Source organism: Lutra lutra, chromosome 17 (genome assembly GCF_902655055.1).
Source record: "Lutra lutra chromosome 17, mLutLut1.2, whole genome shotgun sequence".
Taxonomy (NCBI): domain Eukaryota; kingdom Metazoa; phylum Chordata; class Mammalia; order Carnivora; family Mustelidae; genus Lutra; species Lutra lutra.
Window position 1 is genome coordinate 9454902 of NC_062294.1, and position 22779 is coordinate 9477680.

General features: G+C 43.0%; 1 protein-coding gene across 2 annotated transcripts in view; it reads right to left on the minus strand.

Annotated features, from left to right (window-relative positions):
- WWOX (WW domain containing oxidoreductase) overlaps nucleotides 1–2306 on the minus strand; it is a 944020-nt gene extending 941714 nt beyond the window's left edge. Inside the window, exon 1 of one of the 2 annotated variants that reach the window (XM_047710181.1) lies at nucleotides 2197–2306. The gene's annotated coding sequence lies outside the window, so the exon portion shown is untranslated. Of the gene's footprint in view, nucleotides 1–2191 lie in introns of both variants that reach the window. The other variant, XM_047710180.1, reaches the window with a different exon arrangement.
- Between the last annotated feature and the right edge of the window lie 20473 nt (nucleotides 2307–22779).

The window sequence follows — 22779 nt, forward strand, 5'->3', positions numbered from 1 at the left end:
ATAGACCTAGACACAGTCACTGTTAACCTCCTGCCACATTTGCTTTAAAGAGACAGAACTTGATTCCCTGAGCATTAAGAGTGATTTTGTTTTCTTATGAGAATCTTCACGCCTAAGCAGGAAGGCTCATTTTTCTCTAGGCCACACAGCTAGGCACTCTCTCCCGCTGAGCACATTTCTACTGCAGTGACATCTCCAAATCAGACCCTCACATTTGGAAATTTCATTTAATTTACATTTCAAGGCCTCAAATTTCAGTGTAGTTTTACTGTATTACTGCTAACTTGGCACCATTCTCGAAATTCCATTTCAGCTTAATTTCATTCCTGGCTACTCTCTGCCCCCAGCGAGGAGAATGAACCGTACCCGAGGAGAATGAACCGCACGGGAGGCAGCGTGTTGCCCCAGTCACTTAAAACCCGCGGCGAGGAGTCCATTCCATGTAAAGTGTTCCACCACTGGCCTGGAGTGTCCTGTTTTGGCAGCCAAAGCTTCCAAGATGTCGCTCTGATCCATGGCTGTTGCAATCTTGCAAACGAATTCTTCCAAAGATTTCAGGCCCTGGAGCCCAAGAGTCACCCCAGATCCCGCCAGATGTGCACATGTGAATACACCAGAAGAAGGGGACGTAAAGAAAAGAAACAAAGAAAAAAAGGCAATGACTCCAAAGCACTCAGCATAGTGCCAAGCACAAGGCAACCTGTGATTCCTAAATGTTGTATCACAAGACTTTAGCTCTCGTCATTGTTATGACTGATGACTAGAGGTGGACATTAAGCATTTTGAAATTCAACCATGAAGCACAACTCTGATTTTAGATCTGACTTTAAAGTATATGCATAACTGTATGAAGGTTTTACCAGCATTATCACTCACATACACCATTATGACAAACACGTAGAGGTGGGTATAATCAGCTCCACTCTATACAAGAGATAAACTAAGGTTCAGATTAGCAAAGAGAGCACAGACTTGGCCACAGAGCAGAGACGATGCCCAGGTCTCTCAGGTCCAAAGTCTGTACTATATTCTTAACCACCTTGTTCTACTGCCTCGTGCAGGAAGTCTGAACCCAGCAACTAAATGAACTGTGGCTATGTGCACTTATGGGATCTTCCAGCATATTTGTGGTAAATTCTTTTAGAAAGAAAAGAATAACATACTCTCCCTGACATTCCTGCCACTGCCTCTTACCCTCTCCCACAGCTTCTCCACAAAGCCTGTCTTCTGTCCGCAGTGGGCACCTTGATCAGAACCGGCTACTTAAAATGCAAATCTAAACAGCCATTCCCTTGCGTGAAAATGATTTCCTGAGGATTTAAAATAAGCTGGCGATGGCTTCTAGAGTGGAGAGCATTTCAGAGTAGTAGCAGCAAGTAATGAGAGAAAGGCTTTCATAGTATCCACTTTGAATTTTGAAATTTGTACATGGATTATGGAGTCTCAAAAAAATAATTTTAACTAAATACATGAGTATATATATACATATATATATGCACATATACATGTATACATATATGTATACGTGTGTGTGTGTGTGTGTGTGTGTGTGTATAACAAACATTTTCTTGGCTCCCCTGTCTCCAGCCTTCACTTCACTTTGACTATGGTATCAAGTACAAGTTCCACAACCTGAACTTTTGTGAACTGGTCCCTGTTTCCATTTACAGCCTCATCTACCTCCTTCCCCTTCTTGTACTTGAGGCTATTAGTAATACACACACACAGAAGACTGTCCCTTATCTCTGGTATTCTCTGCCCCTCATGCTCTCCCTTCCTTCAACCACGTGATTCCTACTCTCTTTCTTCACTACCCTTTGTATGTGTGTTACAAACCTGTTTGACATCTATGGTTCTCTCACAGAATAATGTCTTTAAGTGTATAAAATAAAATACATAAATCATAAAGGCAAGTATGTTGAAATACAATTATTAAAATATTATTATTAAATATAAATATATATTATTTATAAATATGTATAATTATGATTATTAAAATATTAACAAAATTGTGATATAATACCTATAATACCTATACTTCATTACTTTGCCTTAAATATAGAGATCTGCTGGCAGGTCTATTAATCACCATAGTTTAAAAGCACTTATTAGCATAAACAATGTTCCTCCATTGAAGGTCACAGACTCCTTGAGTTTTGTCCTTCCCAAGTTATGAATCCTTGTTCCCTACTTAGCTGTTCCAGGGACGACCTCTTCCAGAAAGTCTTCCGGGAATTCCCAACAGAGCTTACTGACAGCTGTGGTAGCCAGCCTCCCAGCTGGCCCAGTGATTCCTGCCTGGTGTTCTTGCTCTCATGTAATCGCCTCCCACAGTGAAGAGGGTGCCTGTGTCATGTGCAAGATATCTGGAAAGGACAAAGTGACTAGCAAGCCTTCATCACAAAAGACACTGTGGCTTCCTCCTTGCTCTCCTGTGGATCACTTGCTCTAGGGACACCAGCTGTATGACATGAGGATGAAGAACTGAGGTCCCCTGCCAGGATCGCCTTGCTTGGCATGAGCGAACCATCCTAAAAGCAGGTCCCCAGCCCTGACCAAACCTTCCAGTATATAGTCTTGACTATAGTCTTGACTGACACCTTGATGTAACTGCATGAGAGACCCTGAGCCAGAACCATCCTGCTAAGCCATTCCTACAATCCTGACCCTCAGAAACTGTGTGAGATAATAAACATGCATTGTCAGTTTAATCTCAGGGTAATTGGTTAAGCAGCAGTAATACTATAATTAATACACCCTCCTTTTGCCTTCACATAGGTAGAATCACATCTTTCCCCTCCATGGAGCATTTAGTATGTAATATTGAAGTTGTCTGGTTATGTCTGTCTCCTCCATGTCTGTAAGAACCATCAGATTAAGCACTGTGCCCAGTTCCACTCATCCCAAAGTCCTTAGCAGCCAGCATGCAGTCCAGCAGAGCCCTTTGCCCACAGAGACATTAGTCAAAGCTGGATTGGCAGCCACGGTTTTCCTTCTTCCATATCTCAACACAAGGGTAATTTCATTAGGCCTCAGTTTGCCCATCAGGAAAATGGGGTAATGTCAAGGCTTTTTTTTGCCTCTGGGGGGTGAGCTGAAGATTACATGAGTTCATGCACATAATAAGGTTCCATTCAAGGATTGTTGCTATTGTTAATTATTAACAAGTCATTGTGGGGCCCCTGAACATTAGTGTTTCCATCTAATGGGGCCAATAGTCCCCAGTGAACAAGAGCTAATATTCGTCAAACACATACTATGTTCTAAGCACTGTGCTCAGCATTTACATTCTCCCAGCCACCTGATGATGAAGGTCAGCTATTATCCCCACTTTACAGATGGGGAAATTGAGGCATAGAGAGGTAGAGCTGGCTTCCGAAGCAGAGAAGGGGCAGTGCCACGCTAGAACCTAGTTTTCTCTGACTATTCATTTCAGCAATGTATACATCACATGCTCCAAAAGAAATTGCAGTTGTGAATTTGCAGGCTGTACAATCCCATTTTCAAACAAAGGATCCTTACTGCTCTTTGCCACTGTGCTGCCCCCCGGGGGCCCCAGAAGGGTGAAGGAATAAAAGGAGACTGGAGTCTGGGAGGATATTTCTGCTCCTTGGGTTTCTACACAGCATCTCATTTCATGCCTCCGGTCTCCACCACCTCTGTTACGTGGACAAGCATATCCAGGTAAGGACATGAAATTCCCACAGCTGCTCCTGGAACCGGCACTCCTAACTGGTGCTTAGCATAAGACTAGGTGTTTCAGACTCCTAGTTCAATAAGTTTCTGGTATAGCATCTGTTTAATATGTGTCAGTTCTCTAGGCTCTGACTAATGATAAAAATAGATACTCAAATGGCTTACTGAAACCGGGTAACCTCTATCCCTAACAGATATTGGTATCTTGGGTGAAAAACATGTGATACAAACTTAAAACGGACGTGTCTTTGAAGTGAGGTGTATGCCTGTTGCCCCTGCCAGCTGGAAAATGGATGTGAGGCCTGGAGCGCAAATAGCCTTCTTAGATCATGAGGTGAGGTTTACACCCAGGGAAGTGATGAAAGCCACAAAGAGGCTAGGTCCCCGACAATGTTATAGAACTCTCATGCCGAATCTTTTCTCCCAATTCCATATTTATATGTGAAATAAACTGCATGTATTTAAACCACTATTAAGTTGGGTGTTATGTCACTTGATTCAAGAAGTCCAACCGATCCACGAAGTTCAACCACATGTGCTTCCTTTGCTTTCTACATTCCAGAACATTCTTTTTATAATCTACTGTGCTGCTTCAGTTGTCCTTATTCATTTACCAAAACAAGAGTATGGATTTTTGCCATTTTCATGAGCTTTTGGGAGAAAGTAGCTATTAATTTATATATCCAATCTACCATCTTGAATCAGAAGTTTGACTTCATGATATTTTAAGAAAATTAAACAGTATAATGAATAGGAGATTCCCAGAACAATGCCTCACCCAGGGCAGACACTCAATAAATGACCACAATTATTGTGTCTCATTATCACTGTTACCATTCTTATTTCAAATGCTTTCTCTGGTGTTCCTATCTAAAGGCCACAATACATGCAAATTGAAAAACAAAAGGCCCCGTGCCATGCATATATTTTATAACTGTTCTAATCCAAATCAACACACATTTATTGATTATTTTTTCATAAATCAAGAGAATATTTGTAGTGACAGGGAAATTTAAATAGCCTGACTTCGCTCCCCTAGGCAAATACAGTGTGTTTTGTTGACTTAGCAAAAATAAAATGGATCACATGCAAAAAGCCATTCCCCTGCCATCCCATTTTTCTCCTGGGCTATGTACTTCGAATCATGATCAAATTCTTACAAGAAAGTTCAGAGAGAGGGGCGCCTGGGTGGCTCAGTGGGTTAGGCCGCTGCCTTCGGCTCAGGTCATGATCTCGGAGTCCTGGGATCGAGCCCCGCATCGGGCTCTCTGCTCTCTCAAGGAGCCTGCTTCCTCCTCTCTCTCTGCCTGCCTCTCTGCCTGCTTGTGATCTCTCTGTCAAAAAAAAAAAAAAAAAAAAAAAAAAAAATCTTTAAAAAAAAAAAAAAAGTTCAGAGAGAGATGCACCAGGTCTGTTCCTCAGCACCGTGTGTGTGTGTGTGTGTGTGTGTGTGTGTGTGTGTGAGATAGAGGAGATGACAAGGGCAGTGAGGGTGACGTGGACCCCAGGGTCTGACAGAGCTGCACTTGAACCCTCATTTGACCTCCTATTTCCAGCAGGTGCTTGGGCAAAAATCAAAACTTCAGCCTCCATTTCTTCAGCTGAAAACACATGGATAATTTATTTCCTCCCTCTTTAAAGCTCCAAATCTCCTTCAAAAAAAAAGAGAGAGAGAGAGAGATTCTCATCTTTTCATCTTCACCTTTCTCTTTGTCCCAGTGCTTTTTGCATCTCTAGCAACTGCTAAAAATAGACCTACAACCCAGCTTGGGGGCAGCATGATGGGCGCTGAGCACCTGCGTGCAAGTCTCGCTCTGCCACTGGCTGGGTAATTGCATTAGACTCCTGTTTCCCCATCCAGAAAGTGCAGGTAATGTTAACACCTGCCTCTTGGGAGGGGGAGGGAAAGAGTCCATGAGGTAACGCCTGCAGGGGCTCGCTACATGTGAAGTAACCGCGCGATAATAATACAATGTGGCAGGCCCTGTGCTGAAAACTTCATGTGGATTATTTCACAAAACCCCTGTGAAATCAATGCTAATATTTTCCCCCACGTTGCCACTGAGGTAGGGACAGGTTAGTAATTCTCCTAATTTATCTCTAGAGCATAAATGGTGGAAGCCGGGTTTGAAATAAGGAAATCTGCTCACAGTCACTGTCTGGTCCACTGCTCTATGGCACCAATCTGAATCAGCTGTAGTGCTAAAGGCAATTAACTCAGTTGTTGAACTTTCTTCAGTTTTTTGCATCGATTTAAAAAACATTGAGAAATTATTATGTTTGTTTTCTGGGTCAAGCATAGCAAATAGCAGCCAGTATTATTCAGCTCCTATTAAGCACTCTAGACATTCAACTCACTGAGGGGTGCCTGGGTGGCTCAGTCGGTAAAGCATCTGCTGTTGGCTCAGATCATGACCCCAGAGTCCTGGGATTGAGCCCTGTATCTGGCTCTCTGCTCAGTGGGGAGTCTGCTTCTCTCTTTCCCTCTGCTCCTCCCCACCACTTGTGCTCTCTCTCTCTTTCCCAAATGAAGAAGTAAAATCTTTATAGACATTAACTCATTGAATCTCACAACCACCCCTACGAGGAATACACTATTGATATCCGCATTACACAGATGTGGAAACAGAGGCTGAGAGAGGTTGGATATGAAGTACTAGCAAGTAGAAGAGATCTGGTGCCCCAACTCATACTGTGAAGTCATACTTCTTCTGAAGACATGGTCCCTGCCCTTAAGGAACATAGAATCTGCCCGGGGAAGACAGCCCCTTGCCCCTGCACATCCTACTTCAGTCTCTAATCCCTCACTCCCTGGCCACTTTCAGGCTCAGGGGAACATTCCAAATGATTTTATTTTTTTATATTTTTTATTAATTTATTTAACAGACAGAGATCATAAGTAGGCAGAGAGGCAGGCAGAGAGAGAGGGGGAAACAGGCTCCCTGCTGAGCAGAGAGCCAGATGTGGGGCTCGATCTCAGAACCCTGGGATCATGACCTGAGCCGAAGGCAGAGGCTTTAACCCACTGAGCCACCCAGGCACCCCTCAGGGGAACATTCTAAACAAATACTCAGAAACTGCCTTGCACGGCAGCTTACCTGTGTCAAAGTTTACCCCTCCACGGTGACCACCCTGCCCTTGCCCTGGCTGTAGGCCGAGGTGGCCCACCTGTGGGACAGCACGATCTCAAACAGCCTCCTGCTGCGCTGCACTGGAGACATCACAGCATTCCTCATGCAGGGCTCGATGTCCATCTTGTAGGTGTTGAACGCTCGGTGGAAGATGATCTTCATTACTACCAGGACAGAGTAAGAGACTTGATAGCCTGGGTCTCCACTTAAGGAAACCCATCATTCAGGATGACAAAACTGTGATTTTTTTTTTTAAAGATTTTTTTTTATTTATTTGACAGACAGAGATCACAAGTAGGCAGAGAGACAGGCAGAGAGAGAGGGGGAAGCAGGCTCCCCGCCCAGCAGAGAGCCCGATGTGGGGCTCGATCCCAGGACCCTGGGACCATGACCCGAGCCAACGGCAGAGGCTTTAACCTGCTGAGCCACCCAGGCGCCCCCAAAACTGTGATTTTAACAAAACATTATTTTAACAACAAGCCAGGAGACTAACAGAACTTCTCACAATGGGTGCTAGAGCACGGGAATGATAATTAAACTGTTGTCTAAAATTTTGTTTGTGAACAGCTTAATAACAAGGAAAATGCTTGGGGATAATCCTGTTTGGTTCTTAACCTGAGACCAGAAAAAAAAATTACAGCTCCATTTTGATCAACCTCTAGATGAAATTTAGCATTTTCTTCCACTGTGAAAGCAATCACAGTAGTACCCATGACTTTGATTCCAATTAAAAATGCTGGGAGTTTTCAAATGATATTATAGTTGTTGCAGAAATCTCAAGCATTGTTTATGCTTATCACTTCTCTGAAATTAACCAAATTATTAGAATTCATATCGTTTATCACCAGATCTTACATCATGCATTGTTAAAGAAGCACATATATTCTACTCATACATTTTTTGAAAATATTTTGATAAATCTATTTTAATTCTATCATTTTGTTTATTATCTCATGTACTTTATCATTTGCATTTTTAAAAACGTGATCCTGAGGAAGTTCCTGCGGTTTTCTCAGACTGTGAAAGGACTCCATGGTGCAAAAAAAGTTCAGATTTTATATAAGTTTTATATCAGATTCCTGGGTAGCTCAGATAGTTAAGTGTCTGCCTTCGGCTCAGGTCATGATTCCAGGGTCCTGGGATCAAGTTCCACATCGGGCTCCCTGCTCAGTGGGGAGCCTGCTTCTCCCTCTAGCTCTCTCTCCATCCCTTATGAATAAAGAAAATCTTTAAAAAAATAATTTTTAGGGTGCCTGGGTGGCTCAGTGGGTTAAGCCGCTGCCTTCGGCTCAGGTCATGATCTTAGGGTCCTGGGATCGAGTCCCGCATCGGGCTCTCTGCTCAGCAGGGAGCCTGCTTCCCTCTCTCTCTCTCTCTCTCTCTCTCTGCCTGCCTCTCTGTCTACTTGTGATCTCTCTCTGTCAAATAAATAAATAAAATCTTTAAAAAAAATAATAATTTTTATATCAATAGTTCGTTTCTGACATTTCTTCCTCTAAAAGAATCATCCTATGAAGTTTGTACTTTTTCTATCCTCATTACTGAGATGTGCTGACACACAGAGAGGGTAGGCAAGTTCCCAAAGATCACACAGTAAGTAGCAGAACTTGCCTCTGAAATAAGGCCCCCTACTCTTTTTTTTTTTTTTAAGATTTTTTATTTATTTATTTTGACAGAGAGAGATCACAAGTAGATGGAGAGGCAGGCAGAGAGAGAGAGAGAGAGGGAAGCAGGCTTCTTGCCGAGCAGAGAGCCCAATGTGGGACTCGATCCCAGGACCCTGAGATCATGACCTGAGCCAAAGGCAGCGGCTTAACTCACTGAGCCACCCAGGCGCCCCAAGGCCCCCTACTCTTAAACATAATGTTAAATGGCCTCTTAAGTTGTGTTCCCTGCCCTGAAGGAATTTATAATCTGCTGAGATAGATTTGTTCTACCTCCTTTACTGCCTTCTGCATACAATTCCATTTCCTTGCCTACTTCCATCCCAAGGAAATTTTCTGCATCTGTTATCACATCACACAAAAAATAAAGGTAGATATATTTTCATTAAATGCAGATAATATATTGAGAATGGTTTAGTCTAAGACCCTCTTTGGCAGACCTGAGATGAGGAGAGCACATAAGTTAACTCATCCTACATATAGATTAATTTGGCTCTGAATTTTAAAGATTGTATGGATTAGCTGGGAGATATGCTGCACATGCCTATTAAGTTTTGAGGTGACTGACTTGAGAAATTTTCTCCTGTAGACACCAATACACAGTATTCCAGGAGGGAAAAAACTCAACCACAGCCAATGAAGAACACATCTCTGTGTTACAGTGCCAAGAGCTAAAGCAGAAGGAAAAAAAGAAACTGGGGAATGATCTGAAAATGCATCTACAAGATATTACCCTCAAAGACAGCGTCTTCTGTTAGCAAATAAAAGGAACTTCCAAGGTGAAGGGTTTCTGGAGGTGCATTGTGATTCATGCTAGTGCGGACTCTGGGATACCTATTAATGGCTATTCCCCCTCCTCCTTGCGCAGAAAACCCCCGGTTTATCTGGCAGCAGTGTGAACCACCCCAGGGAGTAGACCTGCATCATCTAAGTTAATCAAGGCAACCCATTCTCTTTGCTAGTGATTGGTCAGGAAATAAGCATATATCCCGGTTCTGGCCAATGAGATATTAAGGAAAGTCTTCTGAGAGTTTCTGGAAAGGTTTTTTCCTCCTGGAAAGAGAAGGCTCTGGAAAAGAGAGCTTGCATTCTACTTGGAACTCTGTGGTGTTAAGACATGGTGTGTGGAGGGGCTCCTGGGTGGCTCAGGGGGTTAAGCCTCTGCCTTCGGCTCAGGTCATGATCTCAGGGTCCTGGGATCGAGTCCTGCATCGAGCTCTCTGCTCTGCAGGGAGCCTGCTTCGTCCTCTCTCTCTCTCTCTGCCTGCCTCTCTGCCTACTTGTGATCTCTGTCAAATAAATAAATAAAATATTTTTTAAAAAAGACATGGTGTGTGGAGTTGAGGCGGAAGCAGCAGACATGCTACTGGGACACTAGAGCTAGCAGGAAAGATGAACAGAAGAGCCTGGATCTTGGATGACATCGCTGAGTCACAGTAATCAATGTCCTTCTGCTTGGGGCCACTTTGTGACAGCTACACAGTTTCTAGCAGCCAAGTGCACCCTAACAGATGTGCACACTCCCTCCCTTGATGGAACCCAAGATGGCCAGGAAAGATGGTCTTTTAAGGCACGTGGTCTGCTTCTCCATGTTAGCAGCCAAACACCTCACATATCACATATGGTTTCAACCAGCCTTGGAAGAGCATGCCATTCCTGAACAGCAATCACACCAGGGTCAAGCATAACCCATTTCGGTAGAACGTGACCAACTGGAATAAGCACTGGTCTCTGACACCACTGAGGCCCTAGTTCTCTTTCAGCTGCCTGGAGTAACCAGAGTCTGGTTTGTCATGGTCACCAGTAAGTCAAGGGTTGTTCCTCCTATTGTAGCCTTCTTTGGGATCAACTGTAAGTGGTGTTTACTAGGATGAGGAGGGAGTAGATGGAGAGGACTGAAATCTTCAGCATGGCCCACGTTGGCTGGCATGATCTGGCCCCTCTGGCTTGCCTCTCTCCAAACTCAGTTACCGCCTCTCTACACTTTCTCTTTGCCCTACAACTGCAGTAGTTTATGGCACAAATGCCTTCATATACACTGCTGTCTCTGACCAAATTGTCCCCCATTGCTCCTCGCCTTAGTTAAGACCTGAGCATAGTCCCTCAAGACTCATTTCGCTCAGCAGCCTTCCCAGCCCTCCAGAATTTGCTCTAGTTGTAGTTCATTTCATATCCTATATCTCTCCTGATAGTGCTTGCCTTTATTTTGGTTTAAAAAATATGTTAAGTAAGTTACTCCTTTAATGTCTGTTACACCAGACAGAATGTTAATAACATTAGACAGGGACCATGTCTTAGTCATTCCAGTATCCCTAGAGCTTTGCATGGTGTCGGACACATAACAGGTACAATAAACTTGCTGAGCAAGTGACAGCTCTCCAAAGAGAAGTTAAAATGCTGCAGACACTCCATCACCTAGGACGCTCTCGGAGACAATTACTGAATTAGAACTGGAAGCTGCCTATACAGTTAGGACAAAATGTTTCTGGTAACCAGAACACTTGATTTGTTGGAGAGTTTCCAGGGCTGGTAGTTTAAGGACCCACCTTCTTCTTACGTTTTCATTCTGCTGTTCCCTTCAGGGCTTTGGCTTCTCTCCTTGCACCAGCTTCACTCATGGTTCAGAGTCTGCTGCCGCCGCTCTAAAGTGAGAAGATAATGTGCTGAGGCAGAAAGTGGAACATCTCTTCCTTGGGCCCTCATCCAAGAATGAGGGAACTCTTCCAGGACACCCCTCCCTAGCCAGCGTTGTGCCACACGTCCATCCTGGAATTAACCATTGACTGGCGAGGAGAAGGGCGTTCTGATCGTGGCAGAGTTAGACCAAAGGAGAGTCACCCTGAGGCCAGGAGGGGAACCCAGCTGCACTGATTCCATGAACACAGTCACGATTGTATAGCAAGGAGGAAGCTGAGTGCGTGTGCCTATGTGGTGCTAATGCTCAGACTGAGGAGAGGAAAAGTTTTATAAGCATCCAAGAATGCCTACCACCCATCCTCACGGTGCATTCACAGGAGGAAATTCATTAGAGGAAATACTGGCAACAAAATACAGGGAACAGCCAAGGAAGAAAAGTGTCATTCCAAGGAAAAAAGAATCACTATATGAAAGTACTCAGTAATGAATTCAGCACTTATAAAATACCCTTTAAACATTTCTCCCTCATTAACAGTGGCTCCTAATTTATCCCTGCCCACCGTCGATACCTTTTTGACTGACCTGACAGGCAACTGTAGCGACCTTCTAACAGTATAAGGCAAACACAATCAATGGAGACTGATTACAATGCAGAATTGCAAATCTCTCCAGAAGTGTGAGCTTCCATGAAATCGACGCAGGTTATTTTAGAGATCTGCTTCAAGTGCAGTCTAAGGAACTCACAGAAGCACCGTGGTTAACAACTGCGTTGAATAAAGGATGATAAGCACTAATACATATAATATTTGGGTTAAAGGGCCAAAAAAAAAAAGGCTCCTGATAAAAATTCATGAAGTTCCTGGATGCTGTTTTTATCAATAAGACCTTCTTTATGTTACTAATGTGAAAGTCAGTTGTGAAGGGCAAGGTCTATAATATTATCATATAATTTGGCAGGAAAAATTAATCATCCTCTCCGCTCCCCCTCTTGAAATTAACATCTGACTCGTTTTTCCATCCTAAAATTCTGCAGAGCTGCTATTATGGGCTACATTTGGGGCCACAAAATGAACTTACTCTCATAATTTATAGCTACAGCTTCCCCTCCATGGGTAACACAGTTGTGGTTGCCTTTCAATAGGACTTAAGGCCACATTTTAAGGAGCAAATGATCTTGAAATAATAAGGACCTCCAGTATGCTAAAATGATGATTATGAAGATGCCCTAGAAACATTCTTTATGATATGATGTTAAGTATAAAGACATGGGACACCAAAGACTATGCAAGATAACTATAACCATGTAAAAATATTTCTGTGTTTGGATCAGAGCTGAGGCAAAAGTTAAAGTGGGCACATACAGGGGAATTAAAGCTAACTCTTTTCTCCCTTTTCCTTTTATCCCCCCCCCAAATATATTTTATTCTTAATAATTTTTTTTGTTAACAATAAGCCCAGGAAATCAATATGCTTTTGAGCTGTTTAGTCTAGCACTGTAGTAGTGTTGTGCACTGATTACGGACAGACATGACTTATGCTCACAGGGCATGAAAGGCAACCTCTGAGATGTCCCCCCGGGAGCCCCATCTCCTGCTATTCACATCCTTGAGTTACATCCACCCTTGAATGTGGACTCAATTGATCAATGCTCTCCCAAAAAATCCAATATGGCAGAAGACATGGAAAGTCTCTTCCAATATCAGGTCATAAAGACCGTGGTTTCCATCCTGGTTGTTTGGCCTCTCTCCCTCTTTGCTCACTCATGCTGCAGGAAGCCATGTTATGAGCCACCTGATAGACAGACCAGAGGGCAGTGATCTGGCATCTGCTGCTGAGAACCTCGTGAGGGAGCTCAGTTCACACCTACATACACACACCCATCCAAGGGCCCCAGTTAAGCCTTGAGATGAGGGCAGACCTGGCCAACGCCTTCACTGCAGACTTCAGAGGGACGCTAAGCCAGAGGGAACCAGCTAAGCCACACCTAGATTCCTAACCCACAGACCCGGAGACATCAATGTTATATTTACCAGTATTGTGCCTGGAAACTTCTTTTAATCTTTGAGGACAGAATTACAGAACTGCTTTTTAGAAATCAATAAATGTCATTATGTATTTTTATATAATAGTATTGATAGCAATCTTAATTTGAAAATTAAAAAAAAACAAAGCGAAGTTTAAAGTACTCTAGAGTTTCTTAGATGATGAAAAACAAAGACTTCCCTACTACATTCTCCCCATACTTACTGAGGGGCTGAGAGTATGGCGGAGATATCTAACAGCTTTGGAATCAGAAGCTGGACATGCCAAAGCCATATATCGATGGCGGAAGGTTCCATAGATTTTCGGGTGGAAACCTGGCTGCTCGACTGCTTGAGGCAAGCTCGGGGCCTCCTTCGCTGTAGAGGTGACCTCGATCCCATAAGCAGCGAGATCCAGGTAGAGGTTGTGGGCTCAGATTTTGGGTGTGGGCACCTGGAGGGAGAAGCAGGTTAAGAAGATTATGAAGTGAAGCAATTCTGACAACAGAGCTTTCTGGCTGATTCTGACCTCGGCCTGGTATGGATTGGCACATGCTACTGCTTGTGAATTCAGCTAGCGTTGGCCGAGAGCCCAGTATGTGCTAGACATGGCGTGGGGCTCTGTATACCAAGATATAAAGGATGTAGTCTTTAACTGGAAGTCTAGGCCCCAAACCAGAGTCAGCGGTATGGTGTAATAAGATGGATAAAGAGTTAAGGTATGTCCGAGCTCCAATTCTGACTGCTTCTACCAACTAGGTGATCTTATGTGTTCTTTTGTGAGGGCCACCATAACAACTTAAAACAGACTAGGTTGCTTAAACAATAAAAATTTACTTTCTCACAATTCTAGAAGCTAGAAATCTAAGATCAGGGCCCTCACAGGATTAGTTTCTTTTTTTTTTTTTAATTTTTAATTTTTTAAATTTCTTTTCAGTGTACCAGAATTCATTGTGTATGCACCACACCCAGTGCTCCAGGCAATACGTGCCCTCCATAATACCCACCACCAGGCTCACCCAACTTCCCACCCCCCATCCCTTCAAAATGCTCAGATTGTTTTTCAGAGTCCATACTCTCTCATGGTTCATCTCCCCCTCTAATTTCCCTCAACTCCCTTCTCCTCTCTATCTCCCCATGTCCTCCATGTTATTTCTTATGCTCCACAAATAAGTGAAACCATATGATAATTGACTCTCTCTGCTTGACTTATTTCACTCAGCATAATCTCTTCCAGTCCTGTCCATGTTGATACAGAAGTTGGGTATTCGTCCTTTCTGATGGAGGCATAATACTCCATAGTGTATATGGACCACATCTTCCTTAGTTTCTACTGAGGCCTCTCTCCTTGATTTGCAGATGGCCACCTTCTCCGTCTGGCCTCACATGATTGCCTCTCAGTCTGTGTGCCTTGTATCTTATCCTTTCTTCTTGTAAGGACGCCAGTCCTACTGGATTAGTGCCTCACATAGCACTCATTTTATCTTAATCACTTCTCTAACGACTCTTTCTCCAAAGACAGTCACATTCTGAGGTGGTGGGGGTTAGGACTTCAACATAGGAATTTGGGGGTGGGGTGACATACAATTCAGCCCATAAATCACTCAACTGCTTCATGCTGAAAAAGTCAAAGACGGTCTGGGACTGAAAATCAACTCATACTGAAAAAAGAGCAATATTGCCACTAATCCAGCAGGGACAGAAGACACAGATAAATAACTGCAAAATCCACAGGAAACATTTTCTCTCAAGCTCAGGTAGGTACCAGCTATAGGATGCCATATGATTGGGAACCATTATCTTCCCATGCCCACTTCTCAGAGTAGTACCTAGAAAATAGTAGGCAATCAATAAAAGTTCAATGAGTGAATGAATGTATGATTAGAAATATACATAAAATATAGTACAGATAGTTGGGTAATAACAACTCCCACGATGCTTGACTATAACCTAGTTACTTAAATGCTTATCTTCACAGTATCAAAATGAAACAGATTTCTTGCTCAAATGGTACCAATTACTGTGTCTCTTCCAATTTTTTTTTTTTAAATCTGTGGGTGTATGCTTAACCTACCAGTTAGCAGATGCTTGTTCTGCCTTAGCAATTAATAAAATCATTAGTTTTCATCTCTAAAATATTCTATATTCTATACTGCCTTTGGTGGGGGGCAATGAGCCTTTGGAGATAGTACAAGATTGAGTTTGAGATGCGAGCAACAGAACCCTTCATCAACAGATGAACAGGTTAGCACAACTTCTGTGACTCATGCCATCTTCTGTGTTACTCCAGTGCTTCTCAGACTCTAACGAGTACCAAAGTTACCAAGAGATCTCAACAAAACACAGATTGCTGGGACCCACTCTCCATAGTATCTGATTCTGGGGCTCTGGAGTGCACCCTGAGCATTGGCATCTCAGCTGGTTCCTGGTCATGCCAATGCTGCTTGTCTAGGGAGCATACGGTAAGAGCCAAGGAACTACACCAAGATTTCTCAGCTCGGGCATTACTGACTTGGGGCCCAGATAATCCTTGGGGATAGGGTTGGTGCTGTTCTGAACATCATAGGATATTTCGTAAACATCCCTGTTCCCTCAATGCCACAGCACATTCTCCTCCTAGTGTGACACTCAAAAATTTCTCCAGGCATTACCAAATATACCCAGGGTACAATCAACCCCAGTTAAGAATTACCGGTCTATAGCATTTTCCTCTGACTTACAGATTCGATTGCTGATATGTACTTCCATCTCTGCACTCAGGGCAGCAGAGATGAAGTTTTAACAATGATAGCTAATATTCATTCATTCAATATGTAATAGATACGATGCATTGGCTGAGACTTTTGCATATATTATATATGCAAACACATTTGCATATATTATCCAACAAAATTCTTACAATAAACATTGATGTAGGTGCCAAGATCGGGGACATTTTCACATTTGAAGGAACTGAGACACAGTGGATTGAGGTAAACTATTTTATGTAATCATATGGATTAAGAACTGGTTGTGCAACTTGTGTAAAAGCCTCTGGGGAAGGCATTATTATCCCCATTTTAAGATTCGGAAACTAAGCCTGGTTTTTGGACTAAGGCTTAGAGAAGCTGAGGAAGTTGTCTGGGTTGCAGACCCAGTAAGGGGTGGAGCCCGTCCAGTTCTAGGACACGTTCTCCACCTTCACAAACTTTTGTTGTTGTTGTTCTACGAGGTTCCCTTTTTTTCTGAGACGAATCAGTATTCAGACACTACTACTAACTCAAGTCCAAAGTTTATTCCTATTTACTCGAATATCCTCCAATGTCCTTTCTCTGTCTTGTGAGCTCATCAAGGACACTACTTTCTATTTCGTTGTCATGTCTCCTTAGGTCTCCTTGACCATGACTTTCCTTGCTTTTAATGGCCTTGACCATTTTGAGGAGTGCTAATTAGTTATTTTGTAGGATGTTCCTCAACTGGGATTTCTCTAATATCTTTCTCATGGTTAGATTGAGTTAATGGGTGTTTGGGGAAAATGCCACAGAGATAAAGTGCCATTCTCATCATGTCATCTCAAGGGTACCTCCTACCACCATGACTTATTGTTACTGATGTTGACCTTGAGCTCCTGGCTGAAGTCCTGGTTTCTCCACTGCAGTTGCTCTCCCATCCCTGCTTTGTCCTTTCCATACTGTCCTCTCTGGAAGGAAGTCCCTGTGTGCAGCCCACGTCTAAGGAATAGGAGACATGCTCCACTTCCCTTGAGGGCGGAGTACATACAGACATTATCTGGAACCTCTCTGGGTATTTTTAAACATTTTTTTGTTTCCTTTCCAGTTCCTTGCACATAATAAAGGTTTATGAAATGTCTCTGAGTGAAAGAATAAGGAAATATTATTAGAGCTAGCATTTTGTTCCACTTACTCATTTCTTCTGAACCAACAGTCTATAAGAGAACTTCTTCTCTCAACTATGGATGACTTGTGAGTCTATAAGCCTTCAAGGGCAGAAACCAGGTTTGGCTGCCTTTGTAGGGTAAGGTCTGACACACTGAAAACATGGAGCCTGAGATTTTAAAATGTGTATTTTTTTTCTTGCATCTCAACCCAAGTATGATCAGTGATCAATTTTCTGGCTTTGAAATTGTACTATATTATATAAGCTACTACCATTACATGGCAGGGGAGGGGGCGTTGCAATCAGAAAAAAAAAAGTCTATAAATATGCCTGGGGCAGGGGGTGACAATGGAAAACAAAGATAAGAAACACTGCTCCCAGATGATGTTCAGTAGGTAAACAAGAGAGCTTGGGTAGAATACATGGCTAAAACAGGTGTCCAGGGAAAATCAGAGATCTGGTCCTGTTTGCCCACTTAAGAGTTGAGGAGAGTGTGACCAAAAAAGATTTGAGTTGAGCCTTGAGCCCTTCAGAAAACTTGTGGCAGACCCAATACAAGAACTAGGAGCTTCTAAGGCCGAGATGATCTCTTCTTCCACTTACATAAGGAAAGCATTTATCAGATAGCTGTTGTGCACCTGCTTTTCTGGTCATGCTCCCAACATTCATCAGATGTACATACGTACCAGCCCAAGTTGGCAAAAAGAAGCAACAGAATCCAACATGGCTCAGAGCTTGTGGCCAATTTCCAAGGGACTTCAAGCCCCATGATTCAGCTAAGAATTCGTTAAAGGTTTAAGGGCTTTTTGAACAGAAAGAAGGTCCTGAAAAGTTTGAGGTATGCACTGACTTGCTTTAAGAGACATTTTTATAGAACTACTCATAAAAGAGCAATTTTCCTTATACCCGGAAATTATGCAGAACAGAATTTTAAAATGCAGTTACCCCTGATGAAAACCTATTACACTGATGTGATTACCAATGATCTTTGGAAGTTCTAAGTATGCATTTACAGGATCTGCTAACTGGAATAAAGACAATCATTAAGAATAACCCATTACTTCTTTTACTTATCATATTACAACTGCTAGGCTAATAAATTCAAACAGTGAGCCATTAAAAAATTGCTATCTTTTTTCCTTCTCTTTTGCCAACGCACAAATCATGCACAACAAAACAGACATCTAGGGATAGGGGGAGAAAACCAGAATTCCGTAAGTATAGATACTGTAACTGAGTGAGCAGTACCTTATGACAAACATGCAGCATGTTCAATAAAATTAAATACAAGTGGATGAGGCCCAGACATCCTTCAGCAATAATCAGAACGGCACAAAGGCAGTCATCAGGGCTTATGGGCAGATCTGTGTTTGGCAACATAGAGTCTACAGGTCAGATCTGCAGCTGTCTGTTTTTAAAATGTGTTTTGCTGGAATACAGCCACACCCACTTGTTTACGTATCACCTGTGGCAGGACAGACTCTCTTTTTGTAGGAGATAGTAGCCTCAGTCTCTAGAGAAAGAGAATTTAGTAAGATCCTTTGTGATTTGAGAATTTTAAAAAGAATGCCCAGTTCAGAAGTGTGCATCCACACGGAAATGCAGAGGGGATTGCACTTGAAGAGCTGGACACTGGAGTCAATCTGGCTGAGCTGTGGGGGTAGGGCAGGTCCTTCAGTTGAGACACCCCAGGTGTGCTCAGAGATCAGTGCTGGAGAAGGAGGTCTGCCCTCCCTGGGTGGGGTCAGCTGCTCAGTCTGTCTCTCTAGCAGCCAATAAGCCCCCTCCATCTGTCTGGCCATGCACAGGACATGAGCCACAGGGACCACAAAGACCAGTAAGAAATGGGGGGAAGAAACAGGCCACTTAACAGCCCAATTCCCCTCTGCTTGTGGTTTTACAGGTTAAGGAATTACTTTTTGCTCCAGAGATGAAGCTAGAAATAGAGTCTTTTTTCCTGTAAAATGAGTGAAGCCCAGAGAACTCAGCCTTGTGTGGTCAAAATCATGAAATCTTGAATGCCACCTCTCCTCTTCCAGGACCCATTAAGGGGAAAAAGGAAGCCTGTTAGCCAAAAAGGAGTTAAAAGGCTCTTGCAGTTCCAGAGACTGTTGAGCTGGGTAGAGGGGGAAGGGGCTGAGCTGCTACCACGTGCAGGCTTCACTTGTAGGTTTTTTCCAACACCAACTGGTTACCCAACCAATCCACTCAAACCTGACTGACACTAACCTACAGGAATTCACACAGACTCCCCAACTCAAAGGCTCACTCCCCTTAGACTGACCCCACTTGAGACACCAGCCACAAACAGGGTGCCCAGGCTACCCACACTTCTTCCGGACCCATGACCCCCTCTGAGGTTCCGCATTTGCTGCAACAACTCCCAGAATTCTGGAAAACACTTTACTTAGCTTTACCAGTGTTAAATTAATTGAACAAGGAGGCCATGACACTGAGACGACTCTAAAACCTTGGTGGCTTGAGATAAACCGAAAACTAAGCCAGGATCTCCTTCAAGGTTAGGAAATCAAAATGCTAATGACATCCAATCACCAACAGCCAAGGAAAGGTTTTAAACTGTAGCCAATCCACACTCGCCTTGCTTCGCTTCCACCTTTGACCGAAGATAGCCTCTCCTCCGGAGCTCCTATCAGTGCTGCCAAGCACACTGGGCTTAGTTGCTTCCCCATTCTAAACGGTTTTGCTCAAATAAACTCTTTAAAATTGTTTCTGTGCCTCACTTTATCTTTTAATATTTCTGGCGTGAGTCAGGGACCTCAAGGAGACACCCCCCCACACACACCCCTCCGGGCAGGAGCAATGAGGTGAGGGTACCTGCTGGGTCTCTAAGCCTGGCTGCCCCAGGAGGCAGGAGGGCACGTCCTTCTTGGAGCCTTTTGTGTTATGAGCTTTCAGGCCCTTTGAGCGTTTTGTTGTTGTTATTGTTGTTGTTGTTGTGGTGGTGGTGGTGGTGGTGGTGGTGGTGGTGGTGGTGGTTTCCCAGACAGTCTGCAAACCAGCCCCACTCAGACTACGGCTGACTTAGAAACTGGGTGGCAGGTAGGTCCGGTGTCAGACTGGTTCCGACTTAGAAACCGGATGCGTCCGGGATCAGACTGGTTCCGGGGTCGGACTGGTTCCGACTTGGAAACCGGATGTGCCCGGGATCAGACTGGCTCCAGGGTGGGACTGGTTCCGGTTAGGAAGTGGACCGGGTCTAGTGGGAGACCGGTTCCAGGAGCTCAGACTGAACGGAGTCCGCTGAGAGAGCACAGGTAATAAAACTTTGTTTTAAGGCCCAACGAGCAGGTTAACCTTAAGAGAAGATAATCTTGACTTACAAGTGGCCACAATGGAGAACTTTTAACCTAGATAAGCTTGCCCGTTTACAAAGTGCCTTACACAAAAAGGGGTCTGGATCAGGCACCCGCTCGCTATAAAGGAGAGGGAAAATGATCTTTTCCTTCTCTAGCTTCTGGGGACCAGGATGAGACCTGCTGGAACACCCCACTCACGCCACAGCCTGAAGGCAGTGTCCTTGGAAAACTGGCGGAAGACAGCAAAGGGTAAGAATTCTTACCAAAAACAGGGATCCCAGATCTTTATCTGGTGTGCCTGGTCGAGAGAGGAAGGTAAAATTTCATGTTGTCTCTTCCTTTCCAAATTCCTATTGGAAGGCATTTAAAAACAAAACAAAACAAAACAAAACAAAACAAAACCGTTCTCAATCTTTTCTCTCTCTAGGAAAGTTGTTGCTGTCTCCTTTGTCTCATTTTCTGTCCTGAGAATTTGGCTTGCAACTGCCAGGTTGGAGGCCCCCAAAATATGGCCAGATAGAATGTGGACTGTACCCCCGTTTGTGACTGTGGTTCTACCAACGGTTGCCAGCCCTCCAGAGGATTGTCTCAGTCTTTCGATTTTCTGTGGGAGTGGCTCTGGATCTTGGGAGGGCAGTATCCTTTGCATCTTCTTTGGGGATCTTCTCTTATATCCTTTGGGGAGCTTCTTTTGCCAGGAATACTTACTGTTTGTCCCAAGTGAAACAGACAATATATTCAAAAGGATTTTTTGTTTGTTTGTTTGTTTGTTTGTTTTTTAAGTAGCTCTCTGGTCAGAAGTTGGTCAGATTGGAAGCTGCTAAGTTCTTCTTTTTTTTAAGAACTTTTCTTTTTTTTAAAGATTTTTTATTTATTTATTTGACAGAGAGAGATCACAAGTAGATGGAGAGGCAGGCAGAGAGAGAGAGAGAGGGAAGCAGGCTTCTTGCTGAGCAGAGAGCCCGATGTGGGACTCGATCCCAGGACTCTGAGATCATGACCTGAGCCGAAGGCAGCGGCTTAACCCACTGAGCCACCCAGGCGCCCCTTAAGAACTTTTTTTAAGGCCTCTTCAAACCTAAGCTAAAATGAAACTGTGTACCCAGAGGGAAAGAAAAGCATCCTGAAGCCTTTGTGGAAGGATTTACTGAAACATTCCAAAGAAACATAGCTCTAAATCTAGAACTTTATTTTTAAGTATTTCTTTCTTTTTTTTTAATTTTTAATTATTTATGTATTTAGCTGTACATCCAGTGTGAGGCTTGAACTCACTGCCCCGAGATCATGCGCCACATGCTCCGCTGACTGAACCAGCCAGGCACCCCCAGAACATGGGATCTTTTGATTTCCATCTTAGTTGAAGAACATCTCCCTGATATGCCTGATATAAAGCAAATGAAGGATAATGTAGTCGGATGGGTTGGTCCGTATTTTGATAGGATATTACTCAGATTGCAATCCAGCCTGTGAGGAATTAGAAATAACTGTGCTTGACTTACAAATCAGGTCTTTACAAAAACAAGAGATTTGGCTGTAGAAACAACTTAAAGCCCACTTATCCTCTTTACCAATCCCCAGACCTCTCCCTTTCATCTCAAAAGTCTTGCAAATACTGTAAAGGATTTGGATTTAGGAAACAAAAGCCCTTTGTGAGAAACTTTTATCTTTTCTCTCTGACTTTGAGATATCTGTGTTGTACCTTATCTTCTCCAGGAAGCCAGAAGCCAGCTCTTGAAATGCAAACTTCAGGGAAGTAATTCTTGTCAGGAAACAAACAAAACCAAAAAAACCTATTTGGGAAATTAGATGGATGAAAAACCTTAAAAGTCTTTTCCACAATTATTAGTAAAAGCTTTAGCCATCTGAGCAGGTAACCTTAACTTACTTAATCTGACCAGAAACACAATCTGGATCCAATTGTTCTTTCATAAACTAGTGAGTTTTGCATTACTGTACTTGTATCCTGGCTAAAATTTTAAAACTAAAGTGGTAAGATCTCTGAGTCTGTATACATTTATGTGTGTTTGTGTATATATATATATTATAGGTATGGGGTATTTTTTAGGTATGTGGTATTTTTCTATCCCTGGATGGTATTACCAAAATTGATTTGTAAAGAGCCCTATTACATTGGCTTAAAGACAAATAAGCATTTATGTACATTAAGTATATTCTCACATATAGTAGTGAACTCAAGTGTTTTTTCAATTCCATGTGATCGAGGATACTCAGAAAATAAAACCTAGCTTAAACTTGTTGGTTTATTTAAAACAGGCATATTTTTAAGGTTATCAGCATCGAATATAATACTTTTATTCCATCTAGTTTAATGAAAGTCCGGTTATCTCCGTTAGAGAGTTTGTCAGCAAAAATGATAAGATGATTGTTAGCTGTTTAGTGTCTCATGAAATTTTTATGCATAATCGAAGAATAGTTG